The 20659-nt window shown below is 33.5% G+C and overlaps 2 protein-coding genes across 9 annotated transcripts in view; one reads left to right on the top strand and one right to left on the bottom strand.

The window, feature by feature from the left end:
• The window catches only part of LOC127878034 (protein MON2 homolog), a 450013-nt gene that overhangs the window by 192298 nt on the left and 237056 nt on the right, over positions 1 to 20659 (bottom strand). The window lies entirely within an intron of this gene.
• Positions 6759 to 20659, top strand: part of LOC127878076 (G-protein coupled receptor dmsr-1-like) — a 34002-nt gene continuing 20101 nt past the window's right edge. Inside the window, exon 1 of the mRNA XM_052424494.1 lies at positions 6759 to 6903. The gene's annotated coding sequence lies outside the window, so the exon portion shown is untranslated. The remainder of the gene's footprint in view (positions 6904 to 20659) is intronic.

The raw sequence follows: 20659 nt of genomic DNA on the forward strand, positions 1-20659 counted from the left end.
GTTCTCTGCACTTCAATTGTCATAAGCATATTTCATAAACTTAAAGATTATTGTATCAAATATAAAAGATGAGATACATAAACTAGAAGATTGTTCAAACACCTGCATGAAAAGACTCATAAACTGTTAATCACCTGAAAGAAACGGTTCCTAAACTTTTATCAACTGAAAGATTAGACTCAGAAACTTTTAATCACCTAAAAGATGGGGCTCATAAAGTTTTAGATGATTTCATTTGCTGCCTAAACACATAGATGATGTTATTACAATAATGAATGATGCGAAGAGGATCTTTATTATTAATTGATAAACTTTCAAGATGGTTCCCAAAATGTACACATATTCTGACATATGAGTAAATATCATGGATGAAACCAATACTTGGTACTCTCTTAGATAGAAACTGTGAATGCACTCTTGTAATCAAACTTAAAGGATAACAACCTCTTGGTCTCAAAATGGGCACCCCATGCAATTCACTTCTGCCTTCCTCTCATTCAATTAACTAGTCTTTAAAAAAACACAAGGGAGATTTAGCTAGCTTTTTTAAACTCCATATACATGAACCATTGATATGAAATAATTTTTTTAAGTTGTATCATTCCATGTCTGCGTGGAAATTTTAATAATTAAAACAGTGTGTCATGGAAAAATAGTCTTTTGATAGCTCTTTTCATACAGACTTCATTTGAGGAGTATTTTTCGGGTAATGTAATTTCACTGGTCACAGGTGGTTAATTTATACTCATGAAAAACTTATGAAAACAAATAACAGCTGACTGTTAAATGGTATCAAATTCTGTAATAACAGAATATGGGTTTTCATTTTTGGTTTGCACACTTTGCTGCTACTCCTGCTGCCATCTTGCACTGTAACAACCTGCTTCCTTATACAAGCACATGGCAAAGGGAAATTGTTTAGGCACACTGGAACAAATGTATTTAATTACCACTGCTTTATAATTCTGACATTGGCTTTATGGCATGCATTAATCCAGTGTGGAGATCATAATAGCAAAAGAAATCAAAGACAGTTACATTGATTTTGTTTTGTTTCATGGCAAGAACTGTAAGAACAAATGAAACAAGATGGCATTGGTGGCCCTGTAAAGCTCATTTGAGTTCAAAGACTCCAAAATGGTCAAGGTAATCATTTTGATCAAGCATAATTAAGACTAAATCAGAATCTTTTTTAAGACTTGACATACTTTTAGGATGCAACTGACAAAGATTCAAACATGGTCTAGATATTGTAAAGATGAACATTCGATCTGAACAAGTTTCATCTGCAGTTTGAGTCTCATGCAGGGTTGCATCTGAAGTGGTAAGAATTTTTCGGCGTAAGCTGTATTAAGCCAGCTTTTCACCTCTCCTGACCTTTGTAAGTGTCCAATAAAATTCAAATAAAATTTCCCGCGGCTAGGTACGAATGAATACACTTCATTTATTCCATTGGCTGATTTGAGTATTCCACCAGAACATTGGAAACATATACGCGTCTTTGTAACACTGTCTTACTGCATGAAACAATTTTATTTCTAATGAAAAGGCTTAATAGATAGATCAGTTTTACACTCAATTCTCGACATCAATACAGTTTGCGCGTGCATCTTTTATTTTCAGAGAATTACCAGCGCAACGCGTTTATATTTAAAGGCTATGTTCTCATATTATCGATACTGTTAATAATCGAATCAAAAAGCAATGCCCGACAAACCACTAAAACAGGTTTGTTCGAAGAACGCGCCTATAAATACGGATACTTCTCGTGTGGCCGTTTGACTCGTATGTTTTAATTTCACTTCCATTCTTCTTTTGGTTTTCTGTTTTGTATTTATAGGTTTATGACCAGAAATATGTAATAATGTAAAATAAGCCGCGAAACATCCCTTACAGCTAAGAACTGCACAGAAAAAAACATTCGCTATCCTTGATCTCATTCATTGAACTATCAACGCCGTATATCTTTTTTAAAGATATTTCTTGTTTTAATTAACTGTGTGACCTAGTTTCTAAATTCACATGAATTGGCCTAATATTGTCAAGAAAAACATTCTGACCAAGTTTCATCAAAACTAAATCATAAATCTTGATTCTAGAGTGGTACCAAGGGTTTTCTAAGGTTTTACTATATGTTGACCTAGTTTTAACAAGCATGTGACTCCGCTTCAAACCAATTCTACATTATATATTGCCACTAAAAAAATTCTCAACAAGGTTTCATAAAGATCAAGTCATATTTATGGCCTCAAAGTGGTAAGTGGTGACTAGGATTTTACCAAATTTGACTTATTTTTTGATGGAGTTGATCCATTTCATTATCAAGATTGATTCACAAGTGTGACCTCTACAGTAGTAACAAGTTTTTTCTAAGATTTGACATGGTGAACTAGTTTTGGTTGGCATGTGATGTCAGGTTTAAACTCAGACTAAAAAATGTAAAAATGAAAATGCTGAACAAGTTAGATCAAGAGTGAACCATGTTTTCCTAGAGTGGTAGCAAGGCTTTTCTAAGATTTAACCAGATGACTTGGTTTATTTACACACTTGCAACACTGCACCATGATTACAATAGCTTGTTATGATTACAATACAATAATCTTAACATGGACAGGTTATTAAAAATGTGAAAATTGGTAGGGAGATCCATTATTTAAATAAATGTTGACTTCATTATTGACTTTCCAACTTCATGTACAAACAAATTGACAAAGGCAATTCTAAACACCTCTCTCATGGTGGTAGAATTTGCACCCTATATAAAATATTATTGTTTAAATATCTGATATTAATAAAATATGAAAACAATAGGTTTCATGCACACACCGAAATAATTCATTTGGCTAAATTTCTCATTGTTATTCCCAGACTAGGCAATAAGACTACTTTGTAAGTAAAGGTCATTATACTATATTTGACAATTGCAGAGGCGTATTTAGGTGGGGGGCTAGGGGGCTAAAGCCCCCCCCCCCCCAGCTGGCTGGCTAGACACGATTTTTAATAAAAATGAGCCCCTTACAGTTACAATCCACTTGTGTATTTCCTGTCATATGTCCCTATTAAGCCATAAACAGCTGTCGATTTGTGTGATTAGCCCCGGGCCGCCATTAGCCCCCAGGCATGTGTACAGACGATCTAACATTCGTCAGCTAAAGTGCACGCTTCATTGACTGTAAGTAATAAACTGCGCTATTTGATTGGCTGAAGAAGATACATTCAACTAATGAAATTCATCCATACATTTAGCTATAGATAAATTTTTCAAATGGCTGCCGCATGAGACCTGTGAAAAACAATATTTCAATTTGTAGCAATTAAAGAGTTTAGACGAACACAATGGACAATCATTATTATTTTTTCGGTAATTTCTTTGATGAATTTAGTTGGTATTAGCTCTTTAGAGTGATAATCCTTTTGAGTAAATCCTTATTGCCAGTGAAATTCAACTGCACACTTAAAGCGGGTATATACGATTTTGTCAAATATTTATGAATTTATATAAAATGTGTAAAAAACGTATTATAAATATATTTCAATATAAATTCAAATAAAAGTTAAGAAGAACATGTGTCGAAAATGCGAAATAAGCCAGATATTTAATTCTGAAATTGAAAACGGCTGTACAGCCGAATTCGCCAGCATGTATACCATACATGTACGATGTGAATCTAAACTTAGTTTAACGGTTTGAGTTCCTGCAACAATATCTATTCATACGAAACACGAACACTAACTCCAATCCTAATACAAAGACGAATGCTTCGGTTATTGTAGGAAAATATGTACGTCACAATCGGCTCGGGATGCTAATTTGTCTTTGCTGCATTTTATGAAATTCGGCTTTAATGTATAATTTTTCTTGTCTATGTTGTGTTATTGTAACATATTTTATAAATATATTACAATTAAACACATATAAAAAAATCGTATATACCCGCTTTAATGAATGACAATTATTTTTTTGTTTTGATTTGGTTATTTTACAAATCGGGCTAACTGCTTTGATGTTCATTCATAGTTTTTAAAATTAAAAAAGACTCAAAAATGAAGAATTACTTTGCTATATGAAACTAAATCATTTTCTTAAAGCGTGACAACATCGAGGCAGCAACACCCGAATTAAATTACACAAGAAACCTAACGACTCCCTTTGTTGACACTTTTGTGAACGAAATGGACACCCAATTCAGTGATTTGCAGACTAAGGCAGCCATGGGATTGAAGTTTATACCTGAACAAATGTGCTCCTCTCCTGTCAGTGCTTGTGACCTTGAATGGTTCAATGATGATCTCCCTTCCCCTCAGTCCCTACCTGCCGAGTTGCACTTTATATGGCAGGCTAGGTGGAAAGGTGTACCCAACCCACCTACTACCCTTCAGGGCTCTGTTGCACATTGTGATTCCCAGCTGTACCCCACCATTTACACTGTTTTGTCCATATCATGTGTGTTCCCTGTCACATCATGCGAGTGTGAAAGGAGTATCAGTGCCCAAGGACTTGTTAAGACAAAACTAAGATCATCAATGGGTCAGGACAGGTTGTCCGCTGTGTGCCTGCTTTCCATTCATAGGGACATGGACATAAACATTTTAATGTTGTACCTAAGTTGACCTAGTAGGATATCCAACAAGGTTCAATAGGAGGTCCACCCATCTAACTCCGTTAAAAAAAGTTATTGATAAAGTTAATGTCTCCCACCACTTTAGTGGTTTGAGAGACATTTGATTTACCCCTGTGTGTCTGTCTGTCCGTGTGTCTGTCACACTTGATGTGTGAACTCAAATTCTTATTTGTTTCACATGCACTTTTATCATGCAAAATGCTGATTAGATAGCAGGAAATCGCATCATTTCAAGGTGCCATTAAAAAAAAATCGACGACGGAAGGGGACACACCTCCCGCACCCTCCCCTGATGAGCCCCTCCTCTGAAAATTTTCTGGATACGCCTCTGAATTGTACTAAGAGTATCAGAAATTGGCTACTTACTCTGGCTGAAACAGTCACCTGATGTCACTTCAAAATTGACCACACCTTTTAATTGTCATTAAATGTCTTTAATTGTACATATATCTGTAATATACTATCCATAATGGTACATAAATGTAGACCATAGTTTACAACCTGGGCTGCTGAAACTCCCCTGGGCAAACATTCATGTGCAACTTTATGATTTTAACAATACATTGGACTTCTCATGACACCTGGAGGAAACTCAGTATATAATGACACACACAATCACATAGGAGCAACAGAAACATTGGCTGGAATAAATGGTCACAACTGTTCTCCTAATTCCACCTCAGGTAAGACATTTGATATCACTGTTTAATCGTTAATCAACATTAAAATAACATTTATGTTTCTTTAAAGTGTTCAAATATTACTTTTCTATTTGGAAATTTAGGTTTATATTAAGTAATTTCTGTACATTAACTTATATATTTATATGTAAGCTAAATCAACAGTAATAATTGACAATATTAAATTATATCTATTCATAACTGTAACTCTTATATGAATCCTAATGTTTATGTTATTGCACGTATATGTTTAGATTACTTACTTTTATGGAAATTAAACTACAAACTTAATTTACTATTTGCATAACTTACATATTATTTTCATAAAAATATAAACATATATATACAAGCAATAAAATGAATTGTCTGCATGTATTGTATCTGTAATAATTAATTTTCAGTTATTAATATTATATAGAATATATTGTTTTAATTAGGTAACCTTTCACAGCAAAACCAGTCCTGATTTATATTTTTGTGACACTACAAAATCTTCATTACCCCAAATTCAGAATAATAATAAGAAAATACTTACTTATTTGAATTAATAACATGTTTTGATTTATGATGATTATTTGGCACTAGTAATATGAAAGCCACCCAAAACGAAATATCTTCTATTAATTGTGACAACTACTCTCTGTTTTCATCTTCAGTGTAGCTAAATTCACACAGCATTCTCTTGAAAATTGTTTCATTAATGAGTAATGTTTTGTATAGATTTACTCATTATTGCATTGGGCTGTGAGGTATGTTAAAATTAGACTTTAAAATATCAAGTTTGATGAAGATCATTGTGAACAGTCAACAAGCAGACCCATGTATGATAAAATATCAGAGCCATAATGGGACCTTAACCCTTTGCATGCTGGGAAATTTGTCGTCTGCTAAAATGTCGTCTGCAGAATTTCTAAAATTAGCATTTTTCTATTTTTTTCAAAGAATACTATCAGAAAAGCAAACAGTTTGGATCCTGATGAGACGCCACGTTCTGTGGCGTCTCATCTGGATCCAAACTGTTTGCAAAGGCCTTTAAAATTCGGTTCCCACACTGAAAGGGTTAACTCATCTCCAATATAAGGTGTAAAATATAATTCCCACAGTGACATTCATTTTGAGTGTCACTTATTTCCTCACCATGAATACTTCAGATGAAACAATAGTGTAAGAAAAGCCGTATCAAATACTTAAAAATCAGCAAAACATTGTCATTATAAGATAGTAAAACTGTGCAATTAGGGAAGAAGAATATCATATAATGATTGACAGGCAACTAAATATATTTAAAATTAGAAAACTGAGATTACAAACTGAGTGAACAACGGGCTAGCCACGAAAAATGTATATGATATACTGAAAGTGTTCAACGTTCAATAGGCAGACATAAGTTAGCTCCCATGTTGGATGTAGGACAGAACTGTGGGCACTATCTCCTATAATCACAGGCACTCACACTGGGTGCCTTGACTTATTACAGTGCTTGTTCCTGGTTCTAAGTATTGTGAGATACAATAATCAATGCGTTTGAGATGATCTTCTGTATTATTATCAATGAAATTGAGCTGCAGATTACTTGGAAATACTGTCTTCTGTATAAGCAGGTACTTATTACAGGATCATTATTTATTTGGTTAAAACTTGTATAAAAATATTTTGTGTTATAAATTTTATATATTTTTATTCATTTTTTAAACATTAATAATTGAATTTAAATTTACATGAATCTTAAACTTCAGAACTAATGTCCCTAGTCTAGTTTGTCATTTATGATATAATATATTTTTTATTTATTTATTTTTGAAACCATAATAATTGAATTTAAATTAACATAAATTTTTAACTTCTGAACTAATGTCACTAGTCAAATTATCCATAATATACTGTTTAAGTTCTACATTATGGAATTTACAAGCAGTGCTTTATTTCATTTTTTTAAATTTGGACTAGTTCTAATTATCCTGAGTTCTCAAAATGACCAATCAACAGGATAAGAAGGACATGATAAATTTAGTCATTCCCAAAGCTTTAGATGTTGTTTAATGGAAATTATGGAATTTATAGTCTGAAATCATCCTTATCAAAGAGATTGGTAAATTCATTCAGATTAAATATCCCACTTTATGCTGCACTCATCTGACAGGAAAAGAAATTAGTGCTCCCAAATAATCACAGGCGTGTAGAATTTGGCCTTATCAGGGAAAGCCCCGGCGAAATGTTGTTCATGATTTCATGAACACTTCAAGCCAATCAAGAACTGTTCATGAACGGTTCTGAAAAAGTTCCTGAGCTTGGTTCATGAACTTTTGGACATGAACTGTTCTTTAGACATGTTCATGAACTGTTTATGAATTATTGTTGAACATTTCAAAGTTCATGAACAGTTCTTCATCTAACCATAAATACTTAGTGATGAACATTTCATGCACAAGTATTTCTAATGACTTTTCTGAGACAGACTTTAAGGATCCATCATGAATAATTCATGAATTCCTTTGTGCTAGATGTTTCATACATATTTTTGAAAGTAATATTGAAATGTCTAGCATACAAATCTTGTAGATTTGTGAAACCTGTGAAGTTAGTATGAATATGCATAGTACTTTCACCACTGTAAGTTAAAGTTCTTGACCTGTTCTAGAGAATTTTAAGAACATTTGTACAAGAACTGTTCAAGAACTGCCTTCAGGAACACTTCAATAACTTTTTAAGGACCTTTCCTGTTCTTGAATTATTCTTAAACTATTCTTGAACACTTTAAGAACTTTTTTGAACAACATGTTTCCTTCTGATGTTCTTAAACAGGTCTACACAATGTTTTTGAACGTATGATGGACTTTTTAAGAATCCAATATGTTCTTAAAAGGATCTGTCATTGTTCTTGGAAGACTTAAAAGACAAGTTTAAGAACGTTTTAAGGACATCTTATTTCAAGAACAGTTTAAGATGATATCAAGAACTCAATGTACATTGCATTGCTGTTTTTACAAAGAAAGAATATTGTGTGCACAGGAAGTTGAAACGGAAGGCACATGGTTTATGTTATATTTGAAAATGTAAGTCTTTAATAAATTACCGGCTGAACTGATCAGCCATTGGTTCCATTTCAAGTTCTTAATGGCACTGTAGGTGTAACCATTTCAGGGAAACCATTGATTAGTAAATGATTCTTGAACTGAAAATGAGACTATTCATAATCTTTTCAATACATAAATTATTCATGAACATATAGTGCAAAGTTGTATTATGAAATTTAAAGAGTATTATCAAACCACTTGTATCTCAGTTATTAGTGTTATATTTAAATTATTGTTATATGTTGCTATCAATATGTTAAGTGCTAATACAAGACTTGTTTCTTCTTACCCTGACCTGTTTGTTGAGCTTTAGTAACTCTTATGATAACCTTTGCATAAATTAACAAATTCTTGTTCATTAATAGTTCATGAACACTTCATGCCACCTCAGTTCATGAACTCTTGAAGAACTATGGTTCATGAACTATTCACTTACAGTTCGTGAACAGAAAATGAGCCATTGAAAAATAGAAGGAAAATGTTCATGAACAGTTCGTGAACAGCAAAACCCTGAAGAATTTTTCAAGAATTGTGTTGTTCATGAACTGTTCAAGAACACTTCATGCCATTGATGTTCATGAATAGTTCATGAACATTTCATGCCATAATGGTTCAAGAATAGTTCATGAACACTTCATGCCACACGGGTTCAAGAATAGTTCATGAACACTTCATGCCATAAGGGTTCAAGAATAGTTCATGAACACTTCATGCCATTAGGTTTCAAGAATATTTCATGAACACTTCATGCCATTAGTGTTCATGAACAGTTCATGAACTAAAATTTCAAGAACTTTTCACAGACGTGGCTCATTTTCTGTTCACGAACTATTCGTGAACAGTTCATGAACTCAGTTCAAGAACAGTTCATGAACTGTTCACGAATTATTCGTGAACTGCAGAACAACATTTCCCAGGGGAGGTAAAAACTAGTTTTTTTACAAACTTAAAACAATACCACACAATTAGTCATTGAATAAAAAAACTCTTAATTTTTTTTTAAATTAAATTTATATGAATATTAAATATTCATTAATTAAGACTTATGAAATTCTTCAATTCAGGCTCATACTGAAGGACATGCATCTAAGTTGTATGTTTCATGTCAGCAGTGGTGTTGTTCTATTATCTTTTATTTTAATTAAAGAATTTGTATTAAATTATAAGACTTAACATGTACATGGGTCTGTTCTGTTCATCCTTTAGCTGGACAACCAATAAACTAAAGCCGGTTGCCCATGAAGGCAACCAATTGTAAAAAAGTTAATTTCCTTCCAAGATCTCTAGCTATCAATCTCTATAAAGCTGCAATCTCAGGAAGACTTCTCATTTTTCTTACAATTTTTAACCCTTTTAGTGCTGGAACTGAATTTTGAAGGCCTTTGCAAACAGTTTGGATCCAGATGAGACGCCACAAAACATGGCGTCTCATCAGGATCCAAACTGTTTGCTATTCTGATAGCATTCTTTGAAAAAAATCGAAGAAAATGCTAATTTTAAAAATTCAGCAGACAACATTTTAGCAGACGACAAATTTCCCAGCATGCAAAGGGTTAATTGCAAGCTGATCTTGTTTAGAAGAATCACACTCTCAGTAATTTAATCTCTTAATTTAGGAAAAAAACACAAATCTCATTTGCATTTGGGTTTTACATTAGAAAAGTTTAATTATTCAATGAAATTATTTTGAAGATTCCCTGGTGAACCATCAGTTTTAAGTAAAATAAAATTCACAGTTGACTCATATTTCTGTTTTAAAATCACTCTGCAAAAAAAGACCTTTACATGTGCAACCACAATTGTGTTATCTCAGAACCTTGACAATAGTAATTCTATTACCAGATTAGTTGATCCAAATAATTTTGATATGGTTACTTCACATAATACAATCATATTAATTGTAAGCTAAAATGCAGCCTACGTGTGTTTCTTCGATAGGCACAACTTTTTTTTCAGGAATTTTCACATATCTTCAATCACAATTTGTTTAATCAGTTGGAAAAATAAGATCTACAACATATGTTGTTGTTGCTGTTGTTTTAAAAAAGGAATTTAACAAGTCAGAAAGCCAGAGAGAAAGAAATTAATTTTTAAACGATTTCTCTTTTTTACATTTTAAAAAAGCTATTTATAAATGATTACTATTTTCCACATTTTCTTTCCGGATTACCCACAAGTATTTTCTGTCAAATATTAAAATGGGACCAATCATGGGAACAAAACAATACAGAATGTTTACAGCTGAAATATTCAATTTATCCTAAACTTGAAATTCATTTTATCTGAAACTTGATTAAGTAACTCAGTTCCCGATGTAAGTATATCTAAGTAAAATAATTTACTTATTCATTCTATTATAATGTATAAGATCAAATACACATATAGCAAGTTATTGCTTCAAATATGTTGTAGAAAATCATTGAGTATTTACAATATTGCAATCCATTGGATCTGTTAACCCTTTCCCACTCAGAAGCAAAATGACAATGGCTATGTGCAAACAGCATAAAACCAGAACAGCCTGCAAGTCACTCGCAGTCTGTTCAGGTTTTATGCTGTTTGCTTCTCATTAGTATTTAAGGGTTAGAAATGAAGCCTTTAAAACTTGAATTTTGTAAGAAAGGTCTTAAATTAAATGTAACTTTCTAAGGGACAGCAAATAAGTAAGGTTAAACACTATCAGTGCATGATGAACCCTGCCTACTGGATATGCTTAATGAAAACTTTCATCTCTTAGTTGGCCCTTGAATCTCTAGATCTTGTTATAATTATATTGTTATAATTATATGACTCACAACCAAAATGTGATGTAAAAATAATATGTTCTGAATTATTACAATGATATATATTGTGTAAAACTAAAATCATTTCAAATATATTTTATAAAACATTAACATTTTGAACAAGGTTAAGTAGCACCCATGGGTTGAACAATTAAATTAATCTGCCAAGCATCGCAAATTAGCAACAATTACACTGAAAAAATATTGGCAATACTGACAAAACTAACTCGTCAACTGTCAATAATGTTTCATATTTCTATTGATTCACAACAATAATTATCAACATTTACAATTCATACTGTACCACCCACCATCCTATTGACAACGCTTCGTTTGTTAGCAGAGCGTTGTTTCATGAATTAAGCGTGATCAAAAACTCTATCGGAAAATTTTGCTGACAATTTTCAATCATAAATATCTACAGGATAACAGTCGGGACGTTTTATAAGTCATAACTGACTCAGAATAGCAAAATCAATCTCAGAAATGATGAACGATTTAATACAAATAATGATTTCCAATATGCTTACATGGACTTTTATAGGGGTGACCTTGTCAAAGCTTAAACACTTAATTGTGAACCACTTACCCAAACAGGGCTAAGTAATACTGGTACTAAGATCAGACTGACCAATCATGAAATTCAGTCATGGCAATACAATTATATACCAGTAAGTTTAGGTTTGCTTTTAAGCATTTCCAACCCTTAGTTATTAATGAGCAGCAAACAGCATAAAACCTGAACCATGAGATACGCATGCATGCCAAATATGAAGTTGCTATCTTTAATATTGCAAAAGTTATGGCAAAATGTTAAAGTTGGAGCAAACAAACCAACAGACAGACAGACCAACAAACTGACAGGGCAAAAACAATATGTCCCCCACTATAGTGGTGGGGGACATAAAAACTTAAATCTAAAATTTCCTTCCATGGTATTCGTACAATCGTTCATTCTGTTCCAGCAATTTGGAGAGGCTTCTTGAAAATGCAAATGCGGTATTTTCTGGTTTTTTTTTGCATTTTCTCACTGTCATTATCTGCATTAAAGAAAGAGACGAACTGTCATGGAAGGAAATTACCTCACTGGTATCAAGTCAGATGCAACATGACTGGGTTTTACGAGCCTCCATGACATACTTAATATGACCAAATAGTGTCCCTGGATGACATTATGTTTCGTCTTGTATGTCTGCTGATAACGTTTTTATGACATTTATCAAGCTGCTGCTTCTGAAGGAACATTTGAGTCCTTTAATAATGTTTCTGAACATCTTGTTTTATATATTTCTTATAGCTTATTGCTTTATGTTTTCTTCTATGGTGGTACATGGACAGCAGATATAGCTTGCACTTATAAACCATACACTTTAGAAATTGATTAGTGTCATAACATGCTTAAATAAATGTGTATATTTTATGCACATTTCTGCTCCTGTACATTGTGCATATCCTTTGAGTAATCAGGTACAATTATCTACCAATTAATTCCCAAACATGCTAATATTTCTGCTATGTTACTTCTTATTTTGATTAGAGTGTTTTAATGTTTTCTCATTGTACATTTTGTAACATTTTTTTTATAAAGCCTTGCCTTTTAAGTTTTATTCTTAGCCTCACCTGATATATTACAAAACAATCAGGCAGTAACCTGCTATTCTATATCAGACAGTAACCTGCTATTCTATATCAGGCAGTAACCTGCTATTCTATATCAGGCAGTAACCTATTTTATATCAGGCAGTAACCTGCTATTCTATATCAGGCAGTAACCTGCTATTCTATTTCAGGCAGTGACCTGCTATTCTATATCAGGCAGTAACCTGCTATTCTATATCAGGCAATTACCTGCTATTCTATATCAGGCAGTAACCTGCTATTATAAATCAGGCATTAACCTGCTATTCTATATCAGGCAGTAACCTGCTATTCTATATCAGGCAGTAGCCTGCTATTTAAGGCTGCAACGGATAACCCAAATATCCGAGATTCGCGGATCCAAACGAGGATTTGCCGATCTAACTGAGATTGGTAAAATCGGTTTAGAATCCGGATCTAATTTGAGTTTAACCTTTCCTTTGCGGTAATTGTTTCTTTTGCCCTAATACTTTTCGTTAAATTGTTTCTTTCTGTTTGAAAGGCTGACTGGTACGTAGTTTGTCACGATTATCGCTCCTTTTTTGACAAAAACGTGGTACTACACAGTCTACTTTCGTTTTCGATGGTGCAAAATGGCGCAGAAGAAAACTCACGATGCACCTAAACAATTAAAATCCTCAGTGTAGAAGCATTTCGGTTTTATCAGCATACTAATTCAACATAACTTGAGAAAGTAAACGCCATTTGCAAAGTATGTAAGGTTCCCCTTGTATACAGTTTGATTTTTGATGCAAGAATTGGTAGTTCATTGAAAAATCCTGAAGATACAGGAACTTTGTGTAATGTATTATATTAAGTATTATGTTATGATAAGAACTAGGGGTTTTTGAAATTCAAAAACTTGTGATTTATTTTTTAGATTTTTTAAGATACAGGAACTTATTATTTCAGTATTTTTGAAGTACATTAAGACACATGTAACTTGACAAGACTTTTGATTTTTGAAGCAACTTAAATCTAGTCAGGCCACGACTTTTATATTTCTTGGTTTACAAAACCGCCGACCCTAATTTTTGGAAAATGGGAAAAAAAAAAAAATCGGAAAATCGTTTTTTTTTAAAATATTTTATTCCCGACCGCACTGCAAAATGAGTGAAATGAGAAAAAAAAAACGATCCGGTTTGAGTACGGTTGCGAATAAAATCAGGTAAGTACAATCAACGATTGGTTCACATATATTGCAGAGATCGGGATATTTTTCAATGTGACACATTATGTACCAGTCCTTTTATGGGCACTTCTCAAAATTTATTTCGGGTAAAAATTACAGACAATAAGAAAATCAGCGTCAGTCAAATGTCGACCCCATCAAAATTTATTTCCGTGTCTGTGACGCAACTATATTGTTTAACATGTTAATTATATTAGACAAACCCGATAGTATTTGATAATAAGTATAAATAATCCAATAAAACACTGCCATTATTTACGATATATGTGTTTAGGAATTTTGTAAACACGTCCGCCATAGTTTATAGGAACTGTACAGAAAGTTTGGAAATTGGAACAAATCGGTATATCTCGGAAAATCATTGATAAATGTATTTGTCGTTTCAATGCTTAGGGCCGAGTAATTTCGGCAAATCGGAACTCAACTTGTGTAAAACACTAGCTCAATTAACCGTTAAACTCCGCCTCCGTTCTCTGCAAAAGATTCGAAGGCGGAGCTATGCACGTGCTTTTATTAAATTGGAGGATTGCAATTGAGAAACAAACACACGATTGGTTCGGCATGTTGATTGCTAGACAAAGGAAGACAATTTTTTCGGCGCGAAATTTGTCGCTTTATTGCTTCCGACAGAAAGCGGCTTTCCTTTGATGACGTCAAACTGTCAATTCACACAGACTGCACATTTTCGGAAGACTTTAACTGACTCCTTGTTTACAATTCCAGTAAAAAAAACACTTGCTAACATTAAACTTTGTATTAAATTATCAAAATAAAGCAAAAGCGAAGTTGACAAATATGATTAAATTAATTCGCGTCAGTTCAAATAAGACGTTTTGCGTTGTAAATCAACGAGTTTTCATGACAACAACAACTTTGACAAACATTACCGCGACGACGCATGGATCGATCTACCTCGATTTTTTTTTCATGTACGATCTCATAAGTCGAGTAAGAGCAAACACATACCGGGTAATTTGTGTATGAGTAGTTTATCTTATATAAGATTTATGCAACGGGCATCGCATTGCGTAATGGTTCGCATCCAATTATGGAAATGAAGCGCAGTTTTTCGTTTTAATGGGAGGAGAACGCATGTCATGTAATGGAGTGTTTAAAATTGCCTGATGTTACATAAGGTGCTGTTAGGACTCATTTCATTTGAAGATATAGATGTGTTTCATTGCATAATTAGATTTTTTGTCTCTGTGTTAAGGTTATAAAAGATATGTTGTCTTTGTTCTGATGTTATTAGTATTAACTTTTTTTTCCAATGATGTTTTTTTTTTTTTTTTTCGACCGCCCGATGGACCATTTTCAAAATAATTTTTGTAAACCAATAAAAAAAAAAGTCGTGGCCTCATATTGCAGATTTTTTTGTTTATTTAAAAGGTTTTTGAGGCTTCTTTAACTGCAACTTCATTATTGTTCTCTGTTTTGAGTAATAAAGTTAATAATAATAATAAGTGTTAATTACTTTTTTTCATAAGAAATATATAAGTTCTGGTGTTTCAAAACATAATTTCGATTATAGGAGTATAAATTATAATTTATTTTGCGTATTTTTACTTTCAAATTAGAATTCAAACCGATATTCGATATCCGAGCCTTTGGATTTGAATCCGGATCCGATTGAAATTTTGGATTCGCTGCAGCACTAACTGCTATTCTATATCAGGCAGTAACCTGCTATTATATATCAAGCAGTAACCTGTTATTCTATATCAGGCAGTAACCTGCTATTCTATATCAGGCAGTGACCTGCTATTTTATATCGGACAGTAACCTGCTATTCTATATCAGACAGTAACCTGCTATTCTATATTAGGCAGTAACCTGCTACTCAATATCAGGCAGTAACCTGCTATTCTATATCAGGCAGTAACCTGCTATTCTATATCAGGCAGTAACCTGCTATTCTATATCAGGCAGTAACCTGCTATTATATATCAGGCAGTTGTCTGCTATTCTATATCAGGCAGTAACCTGCTATTCTATATCAGGCAGTAACCTGCTATATCTATGGACAGGCAGTAACCTGTTATTCTATATCAGGCAGTAACCTGCTATTCTATATCAGGCAGTAGCCTGCTATTTAAGGCTGCAACGGATAACCCAAATATCCGAGATTCGCGGATCCAAACGAGGATTTGCCGCTCTAACTGAGATTGGTAAAATCGGTTTAGAATCCGGATCTAATTTGAGTTTAACCCAGGGTTTTTTTTTAGAAAGAGGGGAAGACGCTGGACGCTGGGTAAAAGGGGAAAATCGAGCGCGAAAGAGACATATTTGGGGAAAAAATAAAAACTGTTCATTTCAATGTCTTTAACTCACCTACAGACTTCAGGGTTTTTTTTAAGAAAAAGAGGCATGTCTCTGGCCTTTTTGTTCTTAAACACATGAACAAGTATGATATTAAAGTCAAAGTCCTAAATAAAGTTGCAGGTGTAGAGCTAATAATGGGAAATGTTTTCAACTGGGGCCGGGGAACGATGTCAATATTATGATTTCAATTTCATGATGAATGGGTTGACGATCTAGATCAGCTACAGTATTGGAAGGGAAAGGTGCGGCAGCTGCCGATTGTCTACTTTCACTTTCACAATAATCCGACAGTATTAATCAATGTTGATTACATGTACCTCCGAATCCTGCTGGGTTTCAACGGTTTTTGATGATTCATTCTTAAAAAATGCGTCAACTCAATTAATGTTTTCCGAGTCCGAATGTTTTATTTTGTTCGTGTATGAACGCCAATTGTGAGACTTTTTTCTGTTTTAACGTTTATATCTTGGCTTTCACATAACCCGGATGAAAATTCGACTGGTTTCCGGTAATTAATTGACGAAACACCCTTCTCGCGCAAGACAGGAATCCAGTAAAATAGTCACATGATTAATACGATTAGTTGCCCGGTTTCCATGACGTTATTTAAGAGCTATATATAGAATCACTGGGATTCCCAGATTTGAGTGTTCGTCGGGAGAGAGAGAGAGAGAGAGCGAGATCGTTGTACATAGTACAAATTGGATAAGTGTCGACTTCCCAAAAGAAAAAAACCATTTCTTTGAGGGTAAAATATTATATTTTGGTGAAAATTTTTATTTTTGGAGGGGAAATGGTATTTTTAGGGGAAAAATTCTGGTAGGGGAAGACGCCGAATATCGGCGTCACTTTCTTAGTAAAAAAAACCCCTGTTAACCTTTCCTTTGCGGTAATTGTTTCTTTCGCCCTAATACTTTTCGTTAAATTGTTTCTTTCTGTTTGAAAGGCTGACTGGTACGTAGTTTGTCATGATTATCGCTCCTTTTTTAACAAAAACGTGGTACTACACAGTCTACTTTCGTTTTCGATGGTGCAAAATGGCGCAGAAGAAAACTCACGATGCACCTAAACAATTAAAATCCTCAGTGTAGAAGCATTTCGGTTTCATCAGCATACTAATTCAACATAACTTGAGAAAGCAAACGCCATTTGCAAAGTATGTAAGGTTCCCCTTGTATACAGTTTGATTTTTGATGCAAGAATTGGTAGTTCATTGAAAAATCCTGAAGATACAGGAACTTTGTGTAATGTATTATATTAAGTATTATGTTATGATAAGAACTAGGGGTTTTTGAAATTCAAAAACTTGTGATTTATTTTTTAGATTTTTTAAGATACAGGAACTTATTATTTCAGTATTTTTGAAGTACATTAAGACACATGTAACTTGACAAGACTTTTGATTTTTGAAGCAACTTAAATCTAGTCATATTGCAGATTTTTTTGTTTATTTAAAAGGTTTTTGAGGCTTCTTTAACTGCAACTTCATTATTGTTCTCTGTTTTGAGTAATAAAGTTTATAATAATAATAAGTGTTAATTACTTTTTTTCATAAGAAATATATAAGTTCTGGTGTTTCAAAACATAATTTCGGTTATAGGAGTATAAATTATAATTTATTTTGCGTATTTTTACTTTCAAATTAGAATTCAAACCGATATTCGATATCCGAGCCTTTGGATTTGAATCCGGATCCGATTGAAATTTTGGATTCGCTGCAGCACTAACTGCTATTCTATATCAGGCAGTAACCTGCTATTATATATCAAGCAGTAACCTGTTATTCTATATCAGGCAGTAACCTGCTATTCTATATCAGGCAGTGACCTGCTATTGTATATCAGACAGTAACCTGCTATTCTATATCAGACAGTAACCTGCTATTCTATATTAGGCAGTAACCTGCTACTCAATATCAGGCAGTAACCTGCTATTCTATATCAGGCAGTAACCTGCTATTCTATATCAGGCAGTAACCTGCTATTCTATATCAGGCAGTAACCTGCTATTATATATCAGGCAGTAGTCTGCTATTCTATATCAGGCAGTAACCTGCTATTCTATATCAGGCAGTAACCTGCTATATCTATGGACAGGATGTAACCTGTTATTCTATATCAGGCAGTAACCTGCTATTCTATATCAGGCAGTAACCTGCTATTCTATGGACAGGCAGTAACCTGTTATTCTATATCAGGAATTAGCCTGTTATTCTATATTGTATCAACCCTGCAATATTCCTCCACTGAGACTGATACAGACTCTTCCTCCCAAGAGAGCAATCAAGATCAATTTCAATTTGATTTCAACAGATCATTTCTTCTAACCAGTTAAAACCGTTTAGGATTTTGTGGTGTCTGGAATGAATATATAAGGCCTTCAAAGTTTGCCACATGAGATATTTATCTTCATCTCAGCAATTTTAAGTCCCCAACACAATTGTCTCCAATTTCCAGGCAGATGTCTGTGCGTTTGTTACCAATTATCAACTTCAGCACTTGTTACACACAGCCTGACTGGTTTCTTAATTGTATTGTTTACCTCTCATTTCCATGAATCAATACACCCTCAAATAGCAATATTTAGGGAATTTACAACAACAAATTTGTCACATTGTTTAGTGCAAATGGCTATTCAAGTACCAAACTAAGCTTACCGTTTAGAAATGTTGACCTACATTAAGAAGACTATATGAGGCTCAACAACATTATGACATTTAATAGTGCAGCCATATTTTTGTATCAAAACTTAGGATAATCCTTGTGAAATAATATGGGCCGTGCTCTGTGAAAAGGGGGTTGTGTGTAAAGTGTAGTCCCAGATAAGCCTGTGCAGTCCAGACAGGCCAATCTGTGCAGCCCACACAGGCCAATCAGGGATGACACTTTCCACTTGTATGATATTTTTATTATAACGAAAGTCTCTTCTTAGAAAAAAAACAATTTAGACGGAAAGTGGTGTACCTGATAAGCCTGTACAGACTGCAGAGGCTAATCTGGGACGACACTTAACACAATACATTAGGCTCATTTCTAATTACTTTGAAACCAATACTATTTGTTGTATACAAATTTTCATGGATTGTTGTGGGTCCTCTACCAGAAAATTAAAATGTTCAACAAATAATGTCACACACTAATTTGTGTGGGTCTTCTCAATCATGAGATTAAATGTTAAACCAACTTTTAAGTCCATAGCCTTACAACAGAACTGTTACAAAAGTTCCGTTCATTTAAGATCAACACAAATAAATGAATCTAAAGTATCTGGCTTATCATAATTAGCCACAGCAAAGGCTTCAATGCCCTTTCATTTCATATTATCATAACAATTATATTAAAAATACAACTTATGTCATTTCTTATTATTACAATATTTTTTAATGTTTGCAAAAAAACAATGTTACCGTAATTACTCTATGTTTTCCGACACTCTAAATTTTCGGACACCCCTTTTTTTAGCAAAAATAATTATTTTTCATGACTCTTAATTTTCGGACACATGAGTTTTCGTCCATAATTAATGTCTCTAAGTTTTCGGACAGTATATTTTACAGCGCTATTTTACAAAATTTCCGTCGTGTTTTCGATATCTAATGACACTTAGATCATGGGGTTTTACAACCAGATTAACATCATAAAACATGGCAGGTGCATGCCTGAGGGCAACGGACCATTACATTTGCGTTATTGGGTAAATGACCTTGTAAACAGGTATTAATCAATGGTTTCACCGATAGCATAAGCGTTATGACAATTACCAGGGGTAGTGCCAATGAACAGTTCGATTATCTACCGCAATGGTACTACCCCTTTTCAGTAAAATAACTGTGACAAATACTAAACGCTTCAAAGTATGATGCACCCTATTGCAAGTTTTACCAACAATGAAAGGTGTTAGACAACAACTATCGGAAATGAACAAACAAAGAATTCATAGTTTGCTTTTTTAATGCTTTAATTACAGGTTCATACTAGCGAGTATCGGTACATCACATGCTCATCTTTGAACTCGTTGGTCAAAGTACAACCTTGTAGTAACTATCTGTCAAATAAATTAAGCATTTAAAAATATTTAAAATGCAATGCAAACATATATAACTGTAATTTATACTATACGGCATGGTATTTTACAAGCGCGTGCTATTACAGGTAGTCATTGATACAATTGACGCTATTTTCGGACACTTCAATTTTCGACTCTTAGTTTTCGGACACCTGTATTTTGTGAATATTTTTTGTATCTAAGTTTTCGGACACGAATTTTTTTTATTTTTTTTGAAGTGTCGGAAAACATAGAGTAATTACGGTATTCCTTTTTTCTGGTCATTTACCATTGCAGTTCATAT

Source organism: Dreissena polymorpha, chromosome 1 (assembly GCF_020536995.1).
Source record: "Dreissena polymorpha isolate Duluth1 chromosome 1, UMN_Dpol_1.0, whole genome shotgun sequence".
NCBI classification, from domain to species: Eukaryota; Metazoa; Mollusca; class Bivalvia; order Myida; family Dreissenidae; genus Dreissena; species Dreissena polymorpha.